This window comes from Podarcis vaucheri (genome assembly GCF_965113315.1).
Source record: "Podarcis vaucheri genome assembly, chromosome: 3".
Taxonomy (NCBI): Eukaryota; Metazoa; Chordata; class Lepidosauria; order Squamata; family Lacertidae; genus Podarcis; species Podarcis vaucheri.
This window is the reverse complement of record NC_138761.1, coordinates 127,927,266-127,933,403: the sequence shown is the minus strand read 5'-3', so window position 1 is coordinate 127,933,403 and position 6,138 is coordinate 127,927,266.

Sequence of the window (6,138 nt, the reverse complement as noted above, 5' to 3'; positions counted from 1 at the left end):
TTTCCATGTCATTGAACAACAAGAAAACTCCACATTGGACGCAAAGATTGTGGAAAGTGGATTGCTAAATTTAGGTTCCTAAAAAATTCATTTAAGGCTGAATTATTTAGGTATAGAAATGTGACCTGAATTTCAGAAGTGTTCAGCATCCTGCAGGTCTTTCTGACTATTTACACGTTGCTTGAATATATATATATATGGAGGGGGGAAACAGGATGAGGGAAGTTAAGGGGAGAGATTGGGGGGGGGGAGATAGCTCCATTCCTCCATGCTTCCTACAACAGCTTCCATCAGCTTCTGTACAAGGGAGGTGGAATCTCTTGAGGACTTGTGAGAAAGGCTGGTAATTACAAATACATTTACATCTCTTGGAGGCGTTTTCCATGTTGCTTCTAATTCCTGGTTCCAATATAAACTGAGCAGTGATATCAGAAATACTTATGTGAGGTGGCCCTTTTGAGGTGGATGATCACACATTTTCTCTGAACTCCTGGTGCAGATGGAACATGAAAGGGCATGGTAGTTTCCCCTAGTGTTAACTTCAGGGACAATAAAAGACAACTGAAGAGAGGGAGAGGGAGAGAAAAAGAGAGAGAGAGAGAGAGAAAGAAAGAAAGAAAGAAAGAAAGAAAGAAAGAAAGAAAGAACATTACATAAAAGAACTAGGACATTGTTAATATGTTGGTTAATATGTTTGTGGGATAGGTTTTTAATAGCTGTGAGTTAAATTCAATACAGCTGTAAAACCACCATCACTGATAAATTCTGATAAACTATTATTATTACCATCAATTCATAATCGTAGGGAATAATAGTTTCTGTTGGATTGGAGGTTTGCACAAAAAGGACACTGAGTTTAGAAACAATCAGCCCCACTTTGCATTTTAAAAATATGGGTTAGAGAAAAAAGAACATGCAAAAGCAGCATTTTTTAAAGCCCCCCATTAGCATAATCTGCATCAGTTTGTAGCCAACTAACTTTTACTCAGAGTAGGCCCAACTGTTTACATCCAATTATTCTTTCAGAACCTCAAGGTGGTGAAAATGATTCGCCTCTTCACCTGTTTATCTTCATATTAATCCTGTGAGATAGGTTTGGGTTAAGAGATTATGACTAGCCCAGGGTCAACCCGTGTGAGTTTCATGGCTCAGTCGGGATTTGAACCCTGGTCTCCTGGGTCTTAGTCCTGCTGAGGGACTTAAAAAAATTTATTGACATGGAATGTGCAGCAGTGTCTTCTGCAAAAAAATAAGATCCTAAAAATCCCACCACATAACTACAACCTTCAGACATATTTCAATGTCTAGCTATGCTGTTATTTTGTTGCTGCTGTTGTTGTTTAGTCATTTAGTCGTGTCCGACTCTTTGTGACAATTCATATGATTTTCCATCAGTTGAAAGGAAGCTGAGGTGAAGGCCATATTTCTCATTTAGGGAACAACTGAAAGTACCTATAGGTTGAAACTGTTGGAGCATCACAACAAAGCTTGGACCTGAGGGATTCAGCACCTTCTCATTCCTCCATCCCCATGTTTCCAGTGGGGCAGAAATCACCCACTTAAAAGCCTGGAGAAAGAGAGCTGGGCTAGAGGGCAAACCTGGCTGGCTGGTGGATGTGGTGCTTCCCTTCTTTCCCTTGAGGACGGCAGACGAATGAGAAACGTTCATTTAATCCTCGCTCTGTTCTTAACAAGAGAGTGTCAAATATGCTATGCAAAATGAAATGCAAACTTTACATTCCATGTTGTTATTTCAGTGCTGTTGTTCATTTTACGGAAACAAAGTAGAGATTTAAACTTCCTCAGACTTTTATTTAATGCCAGGCTTTTACCACCGAAACTGTGATCCTGGGAAGCCCTTTCTAAGTTGCTTAAGGAAGTCATACGCCTTTTGCATTCCTTGCCATTTGCAGAGCTGCCATCACAACCAAGCCATAAACTCCACCATCTGCACTGGGGAAGTGCTGGTCTTGGGGGCGGTTGTGTGGTGCTGAATTTGAGGAGATGCAAAATATTGTGTGTTTATCAAAGATAGCAATTAGTATTCAGTCCAGTTAATGGGAGATACTACTGTAGGCTTCAATATTGCCATCTGTTTCAAGGAGCATTTAAGTGTATTGTAATACACTTGATCCATCAAAAACTTCTTGCATTCATTACAGTGGGATTTGGAGGGGAGAGCCGCAGGTTCCATAAGAAAATGAGAACTCTGGACCAGCGATGCATTGAAGTCCCCCAGACCATTTTAGGGACTGAAAGAGAGCCCACCGGTTGCAATATTTGTGTGAAGGTTGTATTTCACCAATTTGCATGCTCTTCACATTATAGCACAACATAACATACCAGCACATACTCCAGTACAAAATTACGGAATGGGCCGTATGAGTTATAGTGTTGATTAACTATGCTAATCGGCACATATTTACATTATTTTACAGGGTTCATTGTATTAGGATTCCTTATACAGCTTTATTATTTTGTTGAAACCATCAGCTGTTTGGCTCACTGAAAATTGTCAAGGAATCCAGATTATTAGTATTGTCCTATATGCAGTTATTCGTAGGGTGGTGACTAATATACATTTTATATTAGAAGTGTAGATTGGGCGATGATAACCTGATGAATGCTCTCAATTATTCTGAAGTTTTGTTATGTTTATCTTCTGGGGGGAGGGCACTATTCTCAGTATCTTGCCAAAATTTACCAGCTTGTGTAATTTTGTATCAAAAGAGAAAACTGATTTTTAATTAAACTTCTATAAAAATAGCAAAATGTGTTACTTTTTATTTCTTATGCGGTTCTGTTAAACAAATGCAACATATCATAGCTCATCTATGACCAGGAGTGACCCAGGAGAGGGGACCAGTGATGGGGGGGGGGAGTTGGTGCTGCCTGACAGAGGAGGACAGGCCAGATGTGGCAGAAGAAGAAGAAGAAGAAGAAGAAGAAGAAGAAGAAGAAGAAGAAGGAGAAGGAGAAAGGATATCTTAAATTTTGCTAACCTTTCACTGCTTAGCGCAGATATTCATGAGAACATCAAAGAAACGTCAAAGAAAACATTCGTCAAACGTGTTCTAATTTCTTTGAGGACCTGTTTTGGCAAAGATGGCAATAAAAGAACCTTCCCACATCTGTAGTAAACCTGGTGAATGCTTTAACATGTAAAAGGTAAAGGTAAAAGGACCGCTGACCATTAGGTCCAGTCGTGACCGACTCTGGGGTTGTGGTGCGCATCTCGCTTTATTGGCCGAGGGAGCCGACGTACAGCTTCCGGGTCATGTGGCCAGCATGATTAAGCCGCTTCTGGCGAACCAGAGCAGCACACGGAAACGCCGTTTACCTTCCTGCCGGAGCAGTACCTATTTATCTACTTGCACTTTGTTGTGCTTTCAAACTGCTAGATTGGCAGGAGAAGAAGAAGAAGAGTTTGGATTTGATATCCCGCTTTATCACTACCCTAAGGAGTCTCAAAGCGGCTCACAGTCTCCTTTCCCTTCCTCCCCAACAAACACTCTATGAGGTGAGTGGGGCTGAGAAACTTCAGAGAAGTGTGACTAGCCCAAGGTCACACAGCAGCTGCATGTGGAGGAGCGGAGACACGAACCCGGTTCACCAGATTACGAGACTACCGCTCTTAACCACTACACCACACTGGCTCTGGGACACCACACTGGAGCAGGGACCGAGCAACAGGCGCTCTCCCCATCACAGGGATTTGAACTGCCGACCTTCTGATCGGCAAGCCCTAGGCTCCTTGGTTTAACCCACAGCGCCACTCACGTCCCTTGCTTTAACATGTAGTTACCTAGAATCATAGAATCATAGAGTTGGAAGAGACCACAAGGGCCATCGAGTCCAACCCCCTGCCAAGCAGGAAACACCATCAGAGCACTCCTGACATATGGTTGTCAAGCCTCTGCTTAAAGACCTCCAAAGTAGGAGACTCCACCACACTCCTTGGCAGCAAATTCCACTGTCAAACAGCTCTTACTGTCAGGAAGTTCTTCCTAATGTTTAGGTGGAATCTTCTTTCTTGTAGTTTGGATCCATTGCTCCGTGTCCGCTTCTCCGGAGCAGCAGAAAACAACCTTTCTCCCTCCTCTATGTGACATCCTTTTATATATTTGAACATGGCTATCATATCACCCCTTAACCTCCTCTTCTCCAGGCTAAACATGCCCAGCTCCCTTAGCCGTTCCTCATAAGGCATCGTTTCCAGGCCTTTGACCATTTTGGTTGCCCTCCTCTGGACACGTTCCAGTTTGTCAGTGTCCTTCTTGAATTGTGGTGCCCAGAACTGGACACAGTACTCCAGGTGTGGTCTGACCAGAGCAGAATACAGTGGCACTATTACTTCCCTTGATCTAGATGCTATACTCCTATTGATGCAGCCCAGAATTGCATTGGCTTTTTTAGCTGCCGCGTCACACTGTTGGCTCATGTCAAGTTTGTGGTCAACCAAGACTCCTAGATCCTTTTCACATGTACTGCTCTCAAGCCAGGTGTCACCCATCTTGTATTTGTGCCTCTCATTTTTTTTGCCCAAGTGCAATACTTTACATTTCTCCCTGTTAAAATTCATCTTGTTTATTTTTGCCCAGTTCTCTAATCTGTCAAGGTCGTTTTGAAGTGTGATCCTGTCCTCTGGGGTGTTAGCCACCCCTCCCAGTTTGGTGTCATCTGCAAATTTGATCAGGATGCCCTTGAGTCCATCATCCAAGTCGTTGATAAAGATGTTGAATAAGACCGGGCCCAAGACAGAACCCTGTGGCACCCCACTAGTCACTCTTCTCCAGGATGAAGAGGAACCATTGATGAGCACCCTTTGGGTTCGGTCAGTCAGCCAGTTACAAATCCACTCAGTGGTAGCATAGTCAAGACCGCATTTTACCAGCTTCTTTACAAGAATATCATGGGGCACCTTGTCAAATGCCTTGCTGAAATCAAGGTAGGCTACATCCACTGCGTTCCCTTCATCTACCAGGCTTGTAATTCTGTCAAAAAACGAGATCAGGTTAGTCTGACATGACTTATTTTTCAGAAATCCATGCTGACTATTGGTGATCACAGCATTCCTTTCTAGGTGCTCACAGACTGTTTGCTTAATGATCTGCTCCAGAATCTTCCCTGGTATTGATGTCAGACTGACTGGGCGGTAATTATTTGGGTCCTCTCTTTTCCCCTTTTTGAAAATAGGGACAACATTTGCCCTCCTCCAGTCTGCCGGGACTTCGCCTGTTCTCCAGGAATTCTCAAAGATGACTGCCAGTGGTTCTGAGATCACATCTGCCAGTTCTTTTAATACTCTTGGATGCAGTTCATCTGGCCCTGGAGACTTGAATACATCTAAACTAGCCAAATATTCTTGTACTATCTCCTTAGTTATTCTGGGCTGTGTTTCCTTTGCTGAATCATTTGCTCCAAATTCTTCAGGTCGGGCATTGTTTTCTTTATCGGAGAAGACTGAGGCAAAGAAGGCATTGAGGAGTTCAGCCCTTTCTGTGTCCCCTGTTTGCATTTCACCATCTTCTCCTCTGAGTGATCCCATTGTTTCTTTGTTCTTCCTTTTGCTACGAACATACCCATAAAAGCCTTTTTTGTTGCTTTTAACCTCTCTAGCAAGCCTGAGTTCATTCTGTGCTTTAGCTTTTCTGACTTTGTGTCTACACGTGCTGGCTATTTGTTTGAATTCCTCTTTGGTGGTTTCCCCCCTTTTCCATTTTTTGTACACATCCTTTTTTAATCTTAATTCAGTTAAAAGTTCTTTAGATAGCCACCCTGGCTTCTTTAGGCACCTTCCATGTTTCCGTCTCATTGGTATTGCCTGATGTTGTGCTTTTAGTATCTCCCTCTTAACAAACTCCCAGCCATCATGAACTCCCTTTCCTTTTAGTATTGTTGTCCATGGGATCTCACCCAGCACTTCCCTAAGTTTTATGAAGAAAAGAAAGCCATTTAATAACACCATTTTCACACTATCTGCCTCACGGTAATAAATCATCCATACATGGTGCTGCAGTCTCAGCAATCTACGTACCTAGAGCAGGAGGCAATCAATATTGCTCCAGATCTAAAGTGGGATGTGGTTTTGAGAAGGAACTCTGAAAGGATGGATCCTTAGTCCTCAATCCAGCCCCC